General features: G+C 39.6%; 1 protein-coding gene across 10 annotated transcripts in view; it reads right to left on the bottom strand.

Moving 5' to 3' along the window:
* Window positions 1–23,105, bottom strand: part of TfAP-2 (transcription factor AP-2) — a 215,358-nt gene that overhangs the window by 91,003 nt on the left and 101,250 nt on the right. The gene's annotated exons all lie outside the window — the stretch shown is intronic.

Genomic DNA, 23,105 nt, shown 5'->3' with positions numbered 1-23,105 from the left:
AATTTCTTGGAAGGCTGTCAAGGATCCACCAGGAGAGCGCTAGACAACCTGTCGAGTTTGTAGAAATAGGGCACTGGACTCCCTTACGTTCGGTGAATTACGAACAGATGAGATTCCGCGGATTAAACGAGCCAGTATGGCGCGCTCGAGCGGGCAACGATAGATAGGCCGAGATAAACGCGAGCGTCGACTACTAGAAATTGCACTGCCAATTGCGTGTCGTTGCCATCGACGTCGCGATCGCAATCAGCGCCGACGGGCCGCTCCGTCCATTCCTATTTCGCTTTCCTATCCCGCAAGCTCGGCCAATGATAATGGCAGATAGGCGTGGCCTGTTGAGAGATTTGTTATTACAATCGCGTTTTTCGATCACGCGATTTTTAGACTCGTGCCTCGAGAGCACCGTCGCTACCGCTGCGTCGCGACGATTGCGTCGATTGCGAAATCGACAGTGACGCGTTCACGTCCCGTTCACGGCGTTCCGGCCGACTTAACTACCGTCTTCTCGAACGAACGAAGAACAATTATTTCGCTCATTTTTGTCACAAAGTCGATCTCTTCGTTTACAGTCTTCTTTCAAGAAACTATCGAAACGAATAAACTTTATTATTTATTTCTTTATTATTTATTATATTTATTTATATATTTTTATATTTATTATATTTGCGTATTGTCTCTTACGAGACACTGTAATAAGATATTACAGAATCTGTAATAATATATTCCTCCTCATATATATATATTCTCTTATTTCTTATTTAATTATCAATTAAATACTCATACTAGATAATTTCAATTTACTTCGTATAAAAAGTAAGCTTCCAGTTTTAATGATCTTCATGTACTCTTTGTACCTACACGTTTTATTTATATTTTACTGTTTTTACAGGCAACTGATATGCCGTGAAGAAAATAGTAAAGCATAGCCACCATGTTCGGCGGCAATAAGCTACAGCTAAAGGCTGCCGCACTCGGCGATGCTGCATGTTAACGAGACTGGTCACGCGATCGATACTCTATATATATATATATATATATATTTTATATACATATATAAAATGCATCCCTCAGAACGCACATTTACATTCCAGATTCCATGGAGAACGACACAAATTGCCAGCAGTATATCTCCCGCAATTAGATCGCGCACGCTAATCGTTATTAACTCATCGTGTTATACTTTTTCGTTGTTAACGTTGTTGCGCCCGCGAAACGCGTTTCCCTGTCGTCCATGCTGACATGTCGCAAAAACGAAAAACGTTAAATCTCACCCGGGAATTGAATTTTCATTAACCGGTTTATAATATCGCTCGATCGTGACTTCTGCACGAAGACGTTGTCATGTATAATTGAATATGGAAGATTTTTTTTTTATTGTCTTAAGCGATATTTTACATTCGTAATATTACCCGATGCTTGTTCCGTCATCTCTAAACGTTGCTCTCATCTTAATGCTCGGTTGGATCGGAACTCTTCGTCTTCAAACGTCTTGTAATTTTAATATAAGATATATCGACTATAAAAAAAAAAAATATATATATATATATATATATAAGGATAGAAACTTTAATTAGGGTTTCAAATTTTTTCGTACCACAATCATTATATTATTATATATCATTTTTATTTTTCTGAAATAAAGACACGAAATATTTTGTGATTTTTATAAAATTATAATATTTTGTATGTGTTAATCTACCAGAAAACTAATACATTTCGAATGCACGGAAAAAAAATTAATCTTAAATCAAGACAAATATTCTCATATATATATATATATATATATATATATATATATATATATGCAAGAATATTATAATCTTAATATTAAAATATCATAATCAAGAAAATATCATAATCAAGAATATTATAATCCTCTTACAAATTTTAATCTTGATGAAATTTGTATTGACGTGATTGTTCGAGACTAAAAATCTTCTATATAAAGATTATAACATTTTTACTTATAAGAATATCTTTATTTGCATACAAATTAATCAATTAAATCAAGACAAAAATTTTTCTAAGAAAATTATAACATTCTTGCTTATATATGAGAATATATAATACTGGGTAGTTTTTTTCAGGGTGCAGCATCGTCCGTCCAGAGATCATCCATCCCGCTGATGGACCGCTTGCGGTTTCGCTAGCGAGGGCTACCAAGCTCTCGCTCGTGACGCATCCCTCGTTTTCTCAGTCGTTATTATCAGTTACCTCCCTTGCATCCCAACGTAATCGCGCGCCGTGGCCTGATACGCCCGTACGTGCACGAGCTCCGATAGGCTCGGCTTTAAGACGGACCGAACAACCGCTTAGAAAATCGATCGGCGTGCCACAAAGACGATCTCCAGCCGCCGCTGAAGATGATCCACGATAGAAAATACGGTTCACAATGTCGCAAGAGCACGTCGACTTCTCAATTTGCATGCGGGGAGATCCCGTCGAGATCCCGCGGTCGTTGACCGCCGCGACCTATTTCATAAAGCTCGATAAGTCGACGAATCAGGCGTGACGAATGCGTGACAGGTACGTATTTGCGAGTTATTAAACATGACGTATGTCTCCTTTTCAGGAACATAATGATAATAACAAGAAAGCGCCTGTCATCGTGATAGAACGAAACCCAGCACTGACGTACGAAATTTCATTCTGCCGTACGTCAACGGGTACACTAAACTTGTGCGAGCGGAACGCGATTTCTGAACTGCCAGGACGCAACGGCCGAGATCCGGCGGACCTCTTAAATCCTTCCCTTCATTAATCTTAGATTAATTCGAGATAAGGCGTCGTGCACATTGCGTCTCTCGTACGGATTTCTCTTTCGTCAGAATTTATTATTTCGCGAAAATATCGCGAAATTTATCTGCGAAGGAATTATGCTATAAAGTACAATATTTAAAGCTTTCATAGCGGTCCTTTTACGATAACGTATACCGTTACATCCGAGATGTCCAAGACGAGTGCCTAGACGAGTGCCTCTTAATTACCGTACACAACACCGGAGGTGCTATAATTCGCGTATGCGCGCCATGACTCAGATTGCACTCGTCGTTTATTATTTCCATAGCATCAATATTTGCGGTCACTCGCGGCGGCACCTGCCGCCGCGTTGGCGTGGTTTATTCCGCGTTAATTCTTCAATAAACGCGCCGCGCCGTTTACATCATTTTCATTGCGTGCGCTGGCGGAGGTGAAATAAATTGCGGGGCGGGGCGGTGCGGCGGTGCGAGCGTAAAACTTATTGTCGGGGCCATCTCGAGCAGCCGCGTTGCCGCTCCGCGGAGAATGGCGGAACGGCAGGACAAACATTAACCGACGCACGGTGAATGCGGTATGTCTGGTTACGTGCTAATGCGATTTTACAACGTGAATGGCTTCTTACGGGCTCTATACGTGCGACTCCGCGACGCGCGATCCAGCGGAGGCGATTGCCGTTTTCAGCGGTAAAGCAAAACCGCGCGCGAGTGTCGCGGTTTTGGAAAAAAAAAAAGACGTAATGGTAAAAACATGGCGGTGGTGCGCACCGCGGCGTTTTCCGCCGACAAACGCTGATTCAGTTATTGCCAATCGTCGATTGTTGTAATTTAAAAAAAATAAAAAAAAATTATCATTTGATCGAAAGTTTACGAATGACTTTTAAATTTGTATCCATCTCTAAGAATGTTCAAATTATTCCAGATTAATCCAGAATTTGGAAAAGAGAAAATTTTCCAATTATTTAAAACATATTTAAACTATGTAAAACATAATTAAAAAAGATACGCAGACCCCCTCCAATATTCATTCACAATCTATAACAAAAAATTGATGAGGGAAAATTCATGTGCGATTGCTACGGTCATTTATAAAATTTCACGTGTAAATGTGCCGCGTGCAGCACGCTTCGATCGCTATCTTCCTCGATTAATTATCTTTCTCGTGCCGCGCCTTCGTTTCTCGCGCAACAATCCCTGTGAGAAACATTTCCTAATGTTTATCGGTATTTTTATTTTTCATACGTTTCGAACACCTTTCCCGAGCTACCCTTCCGCGTGTGCTCTCGCAGACGTCGCACGAATAAGTTTTCACGGATACTTATCCCGGCTTTTCTCTTTCTTCCCACGTACCAATCCTCTCTCTCTCTCTCTCTCTCTCTCTCTCTCTCTCTCTCTCTCTCTCTCTCTCTCTCTCTCCCTCACTCCCCCGCTCTCTCTTCCTCGTCTACGGGACTGATCCGTCTCTTCCACCCCGCGCCGAGATTCCGCTCGACTCGCGCTCGTTTGGTCCGGCCCAGCGTCAGGTCAACGCCCTAGTGACCAACGCACCTTGTTCGTACACGTATCCGTCCGTTCATAAGCCGTGCGTGCGTGTGTGTGAGTGTGTGTGTGTGTATGCGCCGTGCCGGCGCGAGCGTGTGCGTCTTGCAGCGTCCGCGCGCGCGCGTACGTGCGTGCCTGCGTGCCTGCGTGCGACGGTGCGCGTAGTGCGTACGAGGGCTCGATCTAGGGCAAGCGAGCAGATGCCGGAGAGCGCGCGGCTTTTTCTTCATCTACCTACGGCATCGAAGCACCGAACGAGAAAGATCCCGATCGAAAAAGTCGAGCGTAACCGTCTCGAGCGCACCGTCGCCGATCCTCGAGGTGGCTCGTCGTCGAAGATTTATGAATCTAGTAGCCGCGACTCGGCCGGTTAACGTTGTCGACCCAGGTATTTCCCAGGGAGCTAAGCTAATTAAACATGCAAATTTAATAAAAGCTATGCGGAATCATCGTCGAATTGAGTTCTCATTGACGCCTCACGTCCTTAAGGAGTAGTCGCGCCGCGAGCGAACTGAAATATCTTTGCTTATAATATAATCTAAATGTATAAATATAATCTAAATTTCTCCTTATTTTTTTTTAGGATTGCCTTTGACTCGTTAAGTTTGTTTATTACACATCATCCTGAATGTGAAATAAATTAAATAAATATCACTTTAAATATCACATGAATAAATATATTTTTCTCGTTGTACCCCAAGTAATTTACAACGTGATAACAGCGATATGTTAAACATTTCGTTTACACGTCAACCCGCCGAAATTCGTGAATTTCGTTATTTACAGCAATTCGTCGATGTTTTCGAAGATGTTTTGTAACGGTGTAATGACGTATTCTGGTAATGGTACGTGCTAGACAGCGGTGAAACATGGATTTACATGTAATCATCTCTCTGCCAGACGGTCGCACTATAAAACAAGTAACGAAGCAACATCGCGTTTATGTTCGCCCCTCATTTTCTTCAGCGCATTCTCGCTGTGTTCCGATGTGTTCGGAACTGACGACTGTCGTGCATTCGTCCGTCTTGGACGCATTTGCGCGCCGAAGGAGGAATTGTGCACGACGACGTGGTGAAAAATGGATAATCGGTAATTGCCCCTGTGATCGTGCGGGACGAGAACGGTCAGCAATGGCGTAGCTTCGGACGATCAGGGGTTTTTGTTGTTTCCATTATCTTTTGTAAGATCCACAAAAAGGAGATCGGTAATAAATTAGACATCAATTAACATAGGTTTTTGCCTTAATAAAAATTTCGGAAAACTTAACTAGTGATTGAAAAGCTCCCGAGAAAAGTTCTAATGAATTTGACGACTTTAGCTTCAATAATATAGCTTTGATCAAAATTGAAGTTTAATCTACCGATATGTAAGGTTTGAATAAATAAATCTGATTTTAAACGCATTTATGGTAACCTATATTGTTTACTATGTAAAAATATTTCTTAAAAAAATTAATTGTATAATTTAACTTCGTGGATGTTTATGTATACTCTTCAAACTTCGAAAATATGTTATGTGCAATGAATTAATAAATGAGAATTAAACATAATATGTGTTTGCAACGAAAATAATTTGGTTCTTAAAGAAAAATATTTCCATGTAAAATGACTCATTTTCTTTTAATCTTATTTTTATATATCTCTTCCTTAATTGACGGTAAGTAGCTAGCTCATGACACGTTCGCTATCACAACCTGAATTGGCTATTAATCACCTTTCGGTTGCTGATACTATTCCCCTACAAGAAGATCCTGTTGCGTTGCTTTTATCGAGATTATGCAGGAATTGTAGATTAGGATTGAAAGGCGAGAGAGAGAGAGAGAGAGAGAGAGAGAGAGAGAGAGAGAGAAGTGCATCATTATGTGAATATTGCCTTGCACGGCAAACCGGCATAAATCGGGAAGTAATATTATGAGTCCTCAGTAGCAAAAGCGCGGTTTTAGTACTAAAAAAACCTCATAGTCTTGCAATCAAGAATGAGTCATTTTTTTGCTATACCATTTTCACTATATTTTAAACAAGAAAAATAAATAAGTATTTTTCCTGCCTACTATAAAAGATATCTACAATGATTACAATGAGTCTAGAATTGAGAAAGAATGTTTTGACCTTGTATCAAAAGATGTGAATATATCGTACAGATTTTTAATGCTGAAACGAATTGCCGAAATTTACGTATCACATTCAAAGATCAACAAATTGTAACGTTTCGTACATAAAGATTATGTAATTGTATAAAATAGCGTATAATTCATATACATTATTATTTTATTATATATAAAAAAAAATGCATAATTATTATAACTGTTTATGTCCAAATAAAAGATAAAGAGAATTATAAATAAACACCTCAAAAATAAAAGGCAATAGGGAGCATCTCAAATGCTCAAAATAATTATTCATAATCTTCTCACACGGCAGTCGTTTCTGGCTATTCTATTTAAAATCTACACGAAACATCTAATCTCATTCTAAGATCGGAGACAAATTATTATATAGACCATTAACGACTTATAAAAAACGATAAACGCTTATGAAAAAGATAAACGCTCTCTGTGAAAGTGCATCAAGATCGAGTCGCATTCTTAACCTCGGTCGCGCACAATCGGACACGTAAGATAATCGCGTGAGATTTACCGTGACATCACTCGACTACGGGATCACGGTCTCACCCCGCCGATGGCACACGGTGTGTGGGAGAGAAGAGGGGGAGGGGAGGGGGGGGAGGAGGGATAGTAGAAATTACGTCGTTTGGTGCTCATGCGAGTCTCGCTCCCTCAAGGCTTTTAATTTCAACGGTATGCCGCGACCGCTCTCCCCCCCCCTCCCCCCGCGATTTCGAGATATCCGGGGGCCCGTCCCGTTCCGTCGTGTACCCCGACCGATTATTTCCCGGCGCTATTTAGGGCCACCCCACGCGTTTGTCGTCCGGCGAGCGGAAAAAAGGGAACGTTATGGTTAGGGAAATTATGGTATCGCTTTTGTCTTCGAACGAGCGCAAGCTCAGGAAAGTGCCGTATCGATGAGATACGCGAAGTCACTTAACATCAGTCACTTAACGTGTACTGATATAACTTTGGATGTATAGAAAAAAAATATAAAGAATATACTACTTACATAAAATTTTAATATTTCTATCAATTTCACGAACGTTAAATCGTAGGCTATTTGGAATGCATTTTTTTTCCTCTATCTCTTTTTATCGTGTTTCTTAATTAAATAAAATTTTCATGTTTTCCTGAGCTTATATCCATTTTTACATACGTTGTTACTTCTAAATGCGTAAATTATTTTAATAACTTTATAGAATTTATATTGAAACTATGCTTTCGCTTTACATGTGTCACTGATTACGATATGAAAAATACTGTCTCGTTTCATGGACTCACATGTCATGTCTCCTTACTCCATTTTTTCTATGTGTCTAAAGCGTAGCGCGGTACAATTAATAATTCGTTACCGCATATTTTTATTGCAATTAAACGGATATTCACAAAGCCCCTTGAAATCAGAACTCTCGGAGCGAATAAAGTGCGAATAAAGAGTTGTTATGAAAACGGCTTAATTATTTGCGTGACATTTAATTACGTCGCGAATAGCCCGAGGATCGCTTTTATTTTCTTTGACAATTATTAATTAAAGTTCCACGTAACCTGATACGGAAATAACTGCGATCTTTTGCGATCCTTCGGTGTGTCCAATCAGATTTATTTGCTCGCTCTACAAATTTAGATATTTCAATTTCGCACTTTTTCAAAATACAAAATTAGATCTAGACAAAGAAATACATATAACTATATATATTTATAATCGTCATATTTTACATAGAAAATTATGATGCTCAAATTAATGAGTTTGTTGTTAAAAATTTATGCGTATTCAATATTACAGTGGACTCTAAAAAACAGATTGTACAGTGTATTTGATTTGATTTTTTCGTATTTCAGGCGATACTTTACTCGAAGCAAATGCTCCTTGAGCTCGGAGACGGCGCGTTTAGCGTTATGTGGGTCATGAATACGGATCGGAGTTGCCAATGATATTCGTTGCGAAAATGCTATATCGTTCGTCGAGAAACCGACGACTACGCCACTCCGGGGTCCACATTCGTCGACAGATGCGTACCGATCATCGGCTGTCCCCTCGTTGATTGCAAAACCACTTTTGTAGCCGTAGCCCGAGCGGCGAGAAGCATCGGTTCTCGAGGGCTTTACATTCGCGGCGTTGCACGGCAATTATGAGCGGGACGCTCATTGAGCCCCTGACTGGATACAAAACTCGGTTCGCTCATAACGCGGTAGCCATTGAAATCGGATGTCGTCGGAGAATCGCGCGAGCAGGCATGATTAATGCATGAGAGACATTTTTTGAGCACCGAGTTGCCGCGCTCGGTAGACAGGCAGGGACTTTCTAACCGACTGACATCGTGAAATATTTGATTGTACGCGCTCCTTTTTAAGATCACTGATCGACGACAGAAGTGACATGACGAGAGAGAGAGAGAGAGAGAGAGAGAGAGGGGGGGGGAGCAAGAAAGAAAGAGCGTTCAACTTGCGTTGGCAAACTTAATTCGCCAATGCCCACGAACGAGATAATTCAAATTTATTTCACGTTCGCCTCATTTTTTTTTTCCATCTCGTGTGACTAGTTCCTACTTCAAGATAGAAAAAAGAAAAAACGTATAATCGCTTTGTATTTGTCGCTTTGTGATTGTAAAAATCGCAAGAAACAATATTAACGATTTCTAAGAAATTAATAGCGTCTATAAAATGTTTTTTATAGATCGCTCTCTAATATTTATTAATCTACATTCAGTTAGATTTTTTTTTATAACACACGTTTAATCCCAGGAAATATACATTACGTCGCAATTTCACTCGCGTTAGTTTTATTATATTTATTATTATAGATTTAAGTAAAAAACCATAGCCTCGCTAAAATCATTAATAAATCGTCGGGGGAGCGGAATGCGAATTTTCTTTTTGTAATGGAATTCTCCGAGCGTCGATATCCTGTGTTGTAAGTAATATGAGTATTTCGCAAGTAGCACACCATGAAGTTCATAAATCTCATATCATCAAGCCGGATGGATTAATTATCGGGCTACGGCGTTCGAGTGCCAGGGATCATCAAGGATCAGTGGTCACGGCATTAAGTGCAAATCAACACTCGTTGATTGCATCTCGCATCCCTCTCTCGTGCTTCCTATAATGACGTGCCATCGCCGGTATTGCCTGCCCGGTAAGTCCCGAAGCGTTCTTATAATTGGAGATAGTTGGTATGACTCGTAAAAGTTTCTCAACTGGTGGAAATTTAAGTAAATTAGTTTTGTGCTTTCCGTCCTCTTTATACACGCGACGAGGAGCGGAACGTCAATTCGTCCCGTTCCCGGGATATATAAATTAATTAAAATTACGCGAACTCTTCACGAACATTTAACGTCGCGCGGATATCTCGATAATGCGCCGGAAACGATCGTGCATTTGTTTTAACATGTTGATAACACGAGTCAACTTATTTAACGTTATTTGACTAAAATATTTCATATAAGCCATCAGATCGAAGGCCAGCGCGAAGGCTATGTTTCGGCGTGTTTCGATTAATCGACTTCAATTTCATTCATTCTTAGATCTTAGACTGCACCTAGAACAAACGATTACGAATTTCATGTTTAGAAGACCCGCCGAATGTGTCAGTGTACGGTGAAAGCGGAACGAAGTTGAAATTGCACGCGGAAAACACGCAAGCCAATTCGTTTCCGGTCCGAAGGAATTTATTTATATTTATTCATGTTTGCGGATGTCATCACGATTAAATTAGCTTCTTGTTCGCTGAAATGAATCCCATGAGCACGTTCATGAGCGCGAATTCTAACTTTCAATGTGCGAGCGACGTAGCAGCGAGTGAGAGAGAGAGCAGCATTCCCCGAATTAATTTAAAGCTCTTAAAGCTCTTTTCTAATTCTGCATTCTGGACAATCGGTTCTCGACGATTCTCCATCCTTGAAGATGCGACGCGTGCGCGAGATTACAGATGCGACTTTGCTATTCGTCATAGATATCGCCGCGTAACGTCGCGTCGCATCAGATCGTAATTACGCGACGCGAGATTTTAATCGAAGTGCTCCGGGCTAATTAAAAATTCCTCGATCCGCGCGCAGTCTCTATCAAATGAAGAGATAGCATCGCCGCGGTAACGGTAGAAAATATCTTTGCCCTTATCTCGATACGCGCGCGGAAAAAAAGACGTGTGGAGGAGAGGGTGCTTGCAAATCTTAGGGGGAAAGGGAGACAGAGAGAGGGAGGGAAAAGAGCGAGCGAGCGTGCGAGAGAGAGAGAGAGAGAGAGAGAGAGAGAGAGAGAGACAGAGAAAAATGGCTGTCGGCCACGACATCGCAAATGCGGCCAACAATTGGCCATTCTTCGGTGCATCGGTATCGCCGGTAAGGTGCAACTCAATCCACGTTGAGTTGGCCATTGTACGCATCGAAGAATCCGCCGTGAGATACGAGGTAGTGGGAGCCGTTTCCTTCCTGGATGGGGAGCACAATGCGACGGGGGATCCCGAGATAGGCCCGGGCAATCTGTACGATATACGTACACGTCGATATACGTGCGTTACACATATGTAAATATATATATATATATATATGTGTGTGTGTGTGTGTGTGTGTGTGTGTGTGTGTGTCGTACACGTTGGGGTGTATCCCAAAGCCAACGTCGTTTATCTCACGAATAACGCGCGTTTTTCTGCTTGAAAAGGGAATTATTCGTTCTCTCGAGGGAAGGATTTACAACTTCTGCATCTTTCTCGTTTCGTGAGAATAACACAAAAAAGAATTTTGTCAAGATTCTTAAATACTCCTTGTGATCTGACTTTATTCCTCGTACGCAAACTGTAGGATTGTTCACATAATTTTCTGAGAAAGTTTCTCTTCTGCAAGCCTGAAGACAGGAGGGGACTACCTCGCTTTAGGAGTCGCGATAAAGAAATTGCAGAACTTAACCTCCCGCGCGGTAATTAATGAACTCCGCATGAACGAAGATATATGAAGAGAAAGACGCTAGAAGATCGACATATATATATAATTGCTCTTATCGTTCCGTCTTGCGAGACGCGCGATGCACAGTGAATTGCCTCATTAAATGTTTTGCCTCTTAACTTCGCATGTATCTCTCTCTCTCTCTCCGCCGATCGAACGTCGTTGCCGCACGGTCATATAAAAATTGTTGATATCTCACTTCATCTGTATTAGTATCTGCGTTCAACGATAAAAGAAACGACGATGGATCACAAAGAGGCACAATAGTCACGAGAGTGATTTGCATGTTAAAGCATCTTACTGATGCCGATGCAGTAATCGTAGATCACTAATAGCGCGCAGGCCGTGTAATGCGCTTAATCAAGAATCAATCGGATTTATTGTTACGCTTACGGTTTTCGCTAAGGAAAAGCCGCTCGCAACAAAAGCGTTTCGAGATCTTGATCGCCAGATTTGTGACACAGCAAAAAACATTTTGCATCTGTGTTAAAATCGGTCCTTGTTAAAATTTTTCTGTTAAATAACCTACGTATTTATAATGTAATATTTAACACATGTCTACCATGTTAACTGACCTTAACAAATATAAAATGTAAAATTATTAAAGTGATTTAAGAAATGTGTTAAAATAACACAATTCGTATGTATTTATTCGATATGTTAAAATTTACACAAAAAAAAATATTGGTTTTACTACTCTATAACAGGAGTGGGGATGACTTGTTATTATTTTTTGTGTGGTTTCGGCACAGTCTTGAATTTTGACGCGTCTCGACATGTTATTTTATCATAAAAATTATGTTAATTGTAACACACAATTAACTTCAAATTAAGATCAAGAGTCAATATTTCTTTTTTTGTTGAAATATTAATAGTGTCGATGTTACTATTTAACACATCTATATTATGTTAAATTAATACAAAATTTTGAGTGGACCGTTTGGGACATGCGATTTATGTTAAATTCAACAGATTTTTTCCAACAATGTACTCCATTATGTTGTATATAATTTATATCCAATACGACTCGAATAAATTTTTGTAACAGAACTTTAAGTAAAACTTACACGAAAATACGATATTGTGATATGTGCAGCAAATTAAATTATAAAAATTAAACAATTTACAATTCAAAGAAATAAGTTAATCTTATTGAGAAATATATATTTGTTAATCATTTTTATTATTTTTTTTATAAATATTATGTGATTGGAAAAATATAAATTTTCTAATAAATCTAAGATTAATCTAAAATTGGAATTTGATAGGGAAACAAATTTTATAATCTATATATTTGTAACATTAAAGTTTAATTTAGGAAAAATGTGTTTTATTTATAAATTATCAATTGATATGAAAAATTTTTAATAAATCATTTTTATTTAAATTTTAAAGAAAAAAATTAAACTAAATTAATCAGAATTTATATGTAAATGAATAAATTGCATTTTTATGAAGAAATATTCATATTCATATTTATTTTACAAAGATATTATATCAACGATTAAAGGAAGTATTTGCATTTATTTTGCAAAATATATATATATATAAAATTGTAAATATAATAAACTGTAATAAACTGTCAAACTATCAAAAACTGAAAGATCCGTCAATCATTTCATGTTACATATCATTTTATAGTCGATAAAAAATGATACTTCGGACCACTTTGAACACACATTTAACGCGCTTAACAGATACTAGAGTCATCTACTGGGAAATATCGGTACGCTACCTCTTGTTGAACCTTCCTACGCTGTACAGAGACCTCGTTTACCGACTCTATTACCGACTACTAAGAATCATCCGGTAAGTTTCCGAGAAATTTGAAGATATAGAGTTCTTCTATTATCTTCATCTGAATTATCTGATGGGCAAACAATAAAGAAGAGTCATTCAGTCGCGAAAAAAATGTGCATCGAGTACATATACATATATGTATTCAAAAATAACAATTACTGAAATTAATTAAATACTTATGTCATGAAGTGATAATAGCAAGTGCATGTGCCCTAACGAGCTAGAAGTTAAATATGTCATGTGATAATTTCGAAAAGGAAAGTATTTTACACAAATGAATGATTTAAACAAATCATGCGTTGCCTTATTCTTATTTTGTGCCTACGTTTTTTTCTCGTTTTAGTTAAAACGAGTTATGTTGATGACATTTAATGTTTTTGTTCATACTACTTGATGACTTCGTAAAAGCAAATCTACTACATTAAAGTTCATTGCGCTTTCCTCATATTCAGCTAGAATGAAACTCACTAGAGAAAATCGACTTTCCAACGAGAAGTGGATATCTACCATATGAGAACCGGTTCGAGCTTTCCCAATGTTTTGTCGTCATCTCAAACCGGATCTATGATTTAAGATCGTTTCCGAGAACTTACTATGACTTCGAATATTACGGAAGACATCGCGAGGAAATCGCAACTATACATACAAGTAACATGGTTCGCCTTGTCTTTGCCTTGTTTAATAAAATATATCTTGAAAAATTACGATTAAAATATAGGAAATGTAAATAAATGTAACAAAATCTGTTATTATTTTTTTTCTTTTCATATCTGATGTGTAATTTCGTTAATAACTTTTTCTTATTATTAACAAATAATGATAACATTAACATTGATATTCGAATTCGATATAATTAGGATACAATGTTTCCAATTCCTCTTACAATTTTAGATAATTTGGAACAAGTTTTCAAAATAATATAAATCTTTTGCATGAGAATAAAAACATGACTTAACGTAGTTGTGCAGAAACAAAGGTAGATGTAGCAAAAAATGTGAACTTTCTATTTTCTTTGTGTGCATATATGACAAAAAAAAAATAAAATTACATATGGTGGATAATGTGGAACATTATAGTAATGCCTTCCGGTAGAACTTTTGCTGCTTTAAGTATTATAATTTCAGTTTATTAATATAAACAGAATTAAATTTATATTAGTCAGACATTAAATTACATGGATTCAGAGCAATTTTAATTAGGGGCCTGTCAGATCAAGGTCACAGGAAGTCTTAATTCATGTCAAATATAATTTTTAAAATAACCCGTAAACTCAATATATTATATATATATTCAATTCATTATATTTATTAGATTAAATTCAATATGTTATTCAGTGTATTAAAACGACCAAGAAAATATATATTTTTGAAAATATCAACGTACATTCAAAAAATATTTATAACTATATTTATGATTCTAATTTTCTTAATTTTTACCTATTCAAGAACGACAAGATATAATCTGAGACGTATTCTGCGTGTTTTATATTTATATATAAATAAACATTTTTTGCCATAATTATGAAAGAAACGCAGATAATTAAAAAAAATAACAAAATTAAAGAAAAAAAATCATTTAGTGAAAGGAAAATGTCAGACTCGTGTCGATTTCGATCTGAGCTGTTCGGTTTGATTGGCGTCGGACGAAGTGACGCTCATAATTTTGTTGTTTCAGGCAGATCAGCCGACGAGAATTCGAAGCGCGTGTTAGATGCCGTCAAGGTTACGGAGAATGCCACATTACCTCACTTAAATCTATAGAAGTTGTAGGCCATGAAGTTGCAATAACCTATAATTTGTGGTTATTAAGCAAAATGAATGAGCCGTTCGATCCTGCGCAAACGGGCTCTTATAAGACTTTTGTTAATGATTGTTGCGCGCGGATCTTTCGAAACCGCTTAATGCGCTCTCCACGAGAGCCTCGCTTTGTAGCGTCCCGTAATTACTATTATTTCTGTCTTTCTGTCTATCAATCGCTATGATCTCCCGATAACTTCACATCTTCGCTAGCCTAAGCGATGAAAAAAAAAAAAGATTATGTATACATAGCAGATATTGTGTGGCAGCACTGTTGCTTGTCAGAAATTATGTATTCTTGAAGGATAAAATTAATAATCAAAATATTTACGAACTCGTCGTTATCTTTTCTATCGTAAATAATAATAATAAATCCGCAGTGGTATCATATATTTAGCGCTAAATGATGACACTCGATATTCATTCCTACTAAAGAATCCTTGCTTAAAAAGAATATAGAAATTATCAGCGATAACCAAATGCAATAGTCATCTTAATCAAAAGTCATAAATAATTCCTTAATAAACATTTGTCCGTATGTATACGAGACTCTAAACAAAGTGACTTATTTAATTCACAACACCTCCGATGCTTCAGAAGAGAGAAAATTGGGAAAAAAAAAAAAAAAAAAAACATCGTTCGTTTATGCGCACTTGAAAATTAAATTACCCATAAATGTAACCATCATCTTGGCGACGATAAACCAAAAAAAAGGATATTCACGCAAAGCAAATAAAATCGTATCTATTATCCCCTAGATATCCCCAATGGCAGGGTATAACCTCGTGGTTTCATGGCGTTTTTCATACCATACCGTTTTTCGCACAAACCAAGTCGGCGAACGAACGCGCCCCGAAAGTGGCCCGTCCGTGGTTTTTTCGAACCTTTCGGAACATGTAATTACGCAAATTCCGCATCCATCTCAATTAGCAAGTGCGCGTGAGCAAGGCAAAAAAGCTAACGACGCGCGTGTAGAAGAGCTGTCTGCTGTCACCTTCGCGAGGTAAGGCCGCCGAGGCGGCGAACGACCACGCGTCTGCTCGCGACAGAAGCTAAAGGTTTTCCGTTTCTCACGTGAAGAGGTAGAAAATGCCAGGGGCACATCTGGCAACCGATCGTTAATTCGATTTAGCGCCGCACTCGCTGCCATTACAATCACGGAGAAAACTCTTTTTGCGATACGCCATCGATTCGTTATTCATTTTTCGCCGGCGACGATTTCAATAACACGGAATTGCTCGTCGATATTTGATTTGGAGAGGTAAAAAAATTGATTAATCCTGCGAATTTCGATCTGACGATATTACGCCAACGGATCGATAATTTCAATTTCTTTTATATTTTTCTTTATATACAGTTTTTTATTCCACCTCCGAATTTCGAATTACAATTTTGCAAAATACTCACTCCAAGCATATGTCGTTAATCTGTCATCCTTTGACACGTGAGTGTAAATAATTAAATCATGTCACGTACAACAAAAGTTTAATCGCTTGAAGCTGTTACAGTTCACGCAACAGAATAAATATAAATATATATTTGTGATTAAATATTTATTTATAAATTATCATCTGATTATCCTGTTAATAAATTTAAATTCCTCGACGTGACGATAATCTCTTTTTGGACTATCACAATATTAAGATAGTCAACTGTTTATTTTATTATTCATTTCTTTACTGTTAATCGTATTGTAAAAATATGGCTAAGTAATTCGTCGCATCGTTAACGGCAAGAATAACTAACGACACGCGGTTCACCGATTAAGAAGATAGCAAGACAAAAAACTATCTAAAAAAATCAGCCTGCATGATCTTGGCGCGATTTGACAGTCAGTTTTGAAAAACGTATCGATATCACGTGACTCCCTCGTGCGCGTTTTCTTGGGACTCATCAACGTCGAGCGCCGCGAATTTCGAGCCCCCGAGTGGAGTCGCGGGGGCGCGTCGCGCGGGGCACGAGAGCGGTCGTTAATAATGCGGTTTATCCGAGGGCCCGGCGTCGGCGACTCTCGTGAGGTAGGAGGTTGAGAACCCGAAGGTGGCTCGTGCTCGAGGATGACCTCTGACCGTGAAGACCGTGAAGAGTGAGACGAGGCCATGCCTGGGCACGCGAGGCCCAAGACTTCGCCCCGAGGCACGCGCAGGCTTCTCTCCTTCCCTCCATCCTCGTGTTTCCCTCCCCTCTCCTGCCCCGCATCCTCTTTTTCTTCCCTTGCTCGCTCTCTCGAGGGGGGAGGGCGAGGAGGAAGGGACGATCGCGCCCTTCCGTCCCTCTTGCCACGTAATTCTGCGCGATTGGCTGGTGTCATGCCCGCGCGCAGCTCTGCCTGTGTACGCCGCATGATGTACCGCGTTAAGTGGAGAGACGAACAGTGGTTGTGCTTTGCATCGACTTTGCCTTCTTACCCTCTCGCCCCCTTTCTCCCTGTCTCTCGTTCCTCCCCCGGAACCGACCAGGATCTGCCTATGATCTTTAATGCTGGATCGGCAACGTCGGCCGGGGGCCGCGTGTCGGCCGCGTAGCTTGACGCGCTTTGTTCTCCGAGAGATCACGGCCGAAACGCATATTACATTCACATTAGATTATTGCCGGATCTCTTCGCCGCACGAGATCCTTGCGATTTTATGGACCGAGGACGGCGATTCTAGGCGAGAATCTTTAACGTGATTCTAAATTTGATAATTTCTCAGGAACTCAGTCTCCTCGGAGCCTTCTCGCGTGAGGCTTTAGTTGTTTCAGCGTAAGAGTCATAACGGACCAATCATAAAACATTACGTCTCAATTTCTCCAAATGAAGATTAGAGGTTTGAGATTTTTTTTCCCGCTATTTTAATAATTAAATCTTCTTCGGTTTTTTGAGATCTGCGGATGCTTATCTCATACAAGCGTATAATAAAATATGCAGGAAAATTTGTAAAAAAAAAAAAAAAAAAAAAAACAACGTAGCTGCAGCGAGACTGCCCCGAGCAGCACACTCATCTTGACGTTATTTAATAATACAGGCAATATCATTAATAGTCATGTGCCTGCGTGTCCATATGTACACATGCACTTACACACACACACACACACACACACACACACACACACACACACACACACACACACACACACACACAACGTGCGCACAAGAGGGTCCAAGTGGATACCAACCAAGGTGAAGGATGCACACGCCAGGTATATCTACAACGAAGTTTCGAAGGGGGCGGTGTGAAGGGCGTAGCCCGCTAATTATAATTATACCACGGGAGTATTAGCAGCGTGAAATGCAACGTAAATTCTGGTGAAATACTCGCCGCCCCTCGGGGTCCCGGACGGCTCGTTTGCCAGCGAGAGCGCTTTGTTTCGCGGCCGTACGAGTCGGAGATCGACTCTTGCACTGTCGCAGGCGGCAGCGTGTACACAAACGGTCGCAAACGCCTCACAAAGCCAAAGGAGAAAACGAGGGCCCAGCCGCGGCTTTTCCTTTTCCCCCGCGTATACGTCCGCGTTGCGCTCTGCCCCGTCTGCTCTGCTCTGCTCTGCCGTACTGTAGTTCGTTTTTGTCGCGGAAAAACACATTAATGAGCACACGTGAGAACGCGCATCAACGTGGGTCTGTTCAGAAAGAATTTTGCATCGTTACACTTGTGTTCCGCTTAATTAACCCGATAATTCGCGGGGTGTAATTTACACTAGCGAAAGTCGCGGTTGCGCTACCTCGTCTTGCTGCTAATAATTCATTTCAATAAGAAAAATTGACTCGCGCGATTTGAAATAATTGGATTATCGTTCAAATGTTTATGCCGCATATTGCAAAACTACGTGACATCGACTAGAAAATAATTTTACGTAACGTGCGGCGCGTCTCAGGAAAAATAATTTATAGATGAAATATATAGTACATCACGTCACGTTTTGTTATAAAAAAAAGTGCCTATTCCTGGAATTGTTAACAACGATTAAATCGATCGATTAACATTCATTCGGTCGTTTCATCGATTCTTTTTAATTTCGTAAATCGCAACTGGATTGACAATTAATTGATTAAAGCTAAAAAGTATCATGGAGCATTGCGATTATTTGTTTGACTAGAAATCCGATGCAGGTAACACTATCCCGTGTTATTAAACTAGGAGCACTAATAATAAATAATAGCAATATATTGGAATTAATACACTCATCGTAAATCGTATACGTCTATTTTATTCTCTCTGCTGCGATTCTACACTGAGAAAAAAATGCTGTTGAATCAACAGCATAATCTAATTGGAAATAATTTTGTTAATTCAATGACATTATTAATAAAACAGTATATCATGCTCTTGTTTTAATAATCAAGATCTTCGTTTCATGATTCAACAGCATTTTTTTCTCAGTGTAGATTTCTGCATTTTTATCTAATCTTTGAAAGTTGTAAGCTCTTGAAATACAATAATTCTTCTAATTTTTTTCTAAATTTTGATTTATATAAACAGAATTAAAGTAAAAATGTCAATGTAACCATAAAAAATCCTGAGAGTATTCAAGGCTGATTTTTCAAACTTTAAATTTCAAAGAAGTTTCCGCTTAACTTCTCGTAAATTTAACACATATTGATTACGATCTCTCTCGCAATACATATTGATTACGATCTCTCTCGCATCAATAACTCCTACAATTCCTTTAACTATGAGCGGCCCAACTAACAAACAATAGATAAAACATTTATCGTCGTTTATACACGATCTATTATCCCGGCGGACGTAGCGTTTCATCTTTTTAGTCGCTGCTCTTAAAACCTCTCGCTCCTTGGATTAATTAATAATAGTAATTATGAGTACGGGTCACTCGAGATTCGTAGACTGCCTTTGGCAGATTGTGGCACGCACACATGCATACACATAGCCACGTTCGTATTTGTCAGCGGTAACTTAGGCACGCGGCGGCGGCGACGGCGGTGGCGGCGCGACGCGAGGATTAAGCGTCGCGTTTGGAGTCGGAACGGGGGAGGGGGAGGGGGAGGACGGTCGGATTCTCCTAGTGCACTAATAACATAGTGGCGACCTGATAATTAATAATGAAACTCGAGGGGGAGAACACCAGGGCCGGCCCCGGTCACGTTGAAAGGATCGCGGAGTGGGTGGGACCCCCCCCCTCCCTATATCTCGTAATTGCAAGGTGTGGACGCGCGCTGCTTTACGTGCGATTCGCCCGAGCCGCGGCGAATGGACTCAAAGGCGAGGAGGAAACTACGGAGGAAACGACCGACGCGGCGGCGGCGGCGGCGGCGGCGGCGGCGGCGGCGGCGGCGGCGGCGGCGTACGGGGAATAGTTGGCTAGAGATACCCGCGTACCGCGGCACTGAAACCGTACTTAGCCATTCATTAGCATGCTGGAATGATGCGGCGTAGTTACGCCTCATCGAGGCCGCGACGTCCGAGGCGCGCGTTTGCTCGCTTGACGAACCAATCTGCAAGCGCGATCTTGCACGCGACTCGAAACTTCTTTCGTCGCCGTCTCTTGTACCTTCTTCTATTCGATTCTTTAACTACTTCTTTATTGCCTACGCAGTACGTGTAATTGAAAATCCCTCGTCGTGCATAGAATAGTACGAGCAAATAAATAAACTGCTTTTTCAAGATGTGTATATATAGATATATAAAATTTTAATAGCAATTTAAGTAGCAAGAAGATCTATTCGATCCTTTAGCTATAAAAAATATATGTATGTACGTGTGTGTGTGTGTGTGTGTGTGTGTGTGTGTGTGTGTGTGTAAAATTATATATATATATATATATAGTTTACAAACCTTTCATTATCACATTAAGCATATACATGTATGTGCTATTAAAATTAGCTAATAATCAAAACACACGACACACACACGACACACACACGACACACACACACACACACACACACACACACACACACACACACACTCTACTCACTCACAATTTACTTAAAAAAATAATAATCCTTTTTGTTTGTAGTAAGGAATGTATATGCTCAATCAGATAAAAGGTTTGTAAATTATTCAATGATAATACGGAAGAAATATGATTAAAAGAAAACATATTTATTGGAATGTACAATGATATATTAAAGATCTTATTTTCTTTTAATAAACGTCAACGTATTCTGTATCCTGTTTGATAGACACATCATTAAAATGGCAGAGAATTGCGAAATCTATTAAAGTATAATTTGAAGTTGTCATTTCTCGGCGTTTCTCATGCTAATCGAATAAAAACATTGTCGTTTTCGCCAAGATTAGATTCGTTATTCGAGCTAAGCTTGGAAGCAAAATATCATCCACTCAAGTTTTATAAAAATTAAGTGAGGAACGACCGTCATCGTGTTATGATAAATGGATAAACATAAAAATGCTCACTATTAAGATAAAAGTCGCACGCAGCTAATGCGAAGCGTCTTTTCTAAAGTCTCAGGAAGTAGATTCTTGCCTGCGTAAAATGTGCGTTTCAATTTAAATACGTTCGCGAGCCGAAGAAAGAATGAAGCGGAAAGGACGATCCGCCGTGGGTGATAACGTCTTGTTTGCTTTGAAAATTAAAATCGACTGCAGCATGATTGTTTTCAGACGAAACAATCTCTCTCACGTGCGAGCGAGATGGAAACCGGAAACGAAGGAGGAAGCGAACGCGATCGTTAGGGACCAATTTATCCTTAAAAAAAAAAAAAAAAATCCTGAAAAAAGGTGTAAAGGGGCTCGCTCGAAATCTCGACGAAATCCGCGAGTTTACCGATCGTGGAACAAAAAAATGAAAAATTCCTTTGCCGCATAATAAACGACCCACGCGTCATTCTGTGAAAATCAGACGTCAAAAACGCGACTGCTCGGACCGGCACTTTTGTGCCGCCCGTTTTGTAATAAGCGATTGGCATACGGGGGGTATATTGATTAGCCCCTCGCTGGGTGAATGAAACTAATATAATAACGATCATTTGTATTGCGAGTCCACACGACGTCCTGGCGCGCAGATCGGCAATTCATCTTCCGAACGTGGCGTAACGCGTATCGATACGCGATTTGCATCAACGATCGGAGTTAAGTACGATTTCGACGAGAAGTCTCAGTTTCGATGTTAAAAGTATTCCGGTAAAAAAAAAATATATATATATATATATATACTTTAAGCTAGTTTTTTTTGTCGCATTTTTTTCCTGATCGTGAATGAACAATATAAGAAATATTTTACTGTAACACTTTGTGTCTCGAATATTCTAGGATTTCCGCCTTAAAGCTATTTCCGAAATAAAATGCGGAGCAGAAAGCCGGAGCATTAGTATGAGTTTTTGTTGTGTTCTCTCTCTCTCTCTCTCTCTCTCTCTCTCTCTCTCTCTCTCTCTCTCTCGTCGTTCCATCCTTCGTTTATTCCACTCTCACCGCCACTCTCCATCGGCGACTTCCTCGTTTCTTTCTATTCTCTCTTTTACATCGCGCGAATCTTTCTTATACCTTTCCTCTCTCTTTTTTTCTTATCCCGACGTCGTCTCTACCGTCGACGAGCTTGGACTTTGCCAAGGACTAAAACGAGACTTCAACACAAATAAGATAATCCCCATTATAAACTCGGGGGTAGGGTAAGTAAACGACGAGGAGTTATTTACTTGTCCTCGGAAAAAGGGGAGAAAGGGAACAAAGTAATAACAATGGAATGAGAATAAGAAGGAAGGTTCAGATCCGCCGCGGTGGGTACCAAGTTTGAAGTCGCGTAGGCGCATTAAAGGGAGGCCCGCGTCGCGTTATTATCCAAAGTAAATGGCTTCCGCCATTTTCGTTTCGCCTCCAATTCCGCGAGAACCGAAAAATACGTTCGCGTCCACGGTGTCCATTGAAATTCCTAATGTTGTTGAGGGGGTCTTGCGAGATATTCGTTCATTTTGATTCCTACGCGTTTGTTTCGCAAGAACGACAACGCAAAATCATCGCGCGCCATTCGTGAGGTTGTGCCTCCCCAACAATCTCGCAATCCATGTTACATACGACTCTTGCAAAGCGAGAGGGGTGGATGTAGTCGTTATTTATATCGTGTAAAACTCTATTCTCGATTTTCGCGAGACGTTGTTGTCGCGCGTTTGTTTTAAAACACGGTTTTGTAATTAACCACTTTCGCGGCCTTCAGTATACCGTTTTCGTGTTTCCGAAACAACTTTTCCAGCAATTTCCGTTGTTGTTATAAC

The sequence above is a fragment of the Pogonomyrmex barbatus genome, unplaced genomic scaffold (assembly GCF_055798465.1).
Source record: "Pogonomyrmex barbatus isolate J1 unplaced genomic scaffold, ASM5579846v1 scaffold8, whole genome shotgun sequence".
NCBI classification, from domain to species: domain Eukaryota; kingdom Metazoa; phylum Arthropoda; class Insecta; order Hymenoptera; family Formicidae; genus Pogonomyrmex; species Pogonomyrmex barbatus.
Note: the sequence above shows the minus strand (reverse complement) of the source record. Positions and strands in the feature narration are given on the sequence as shown.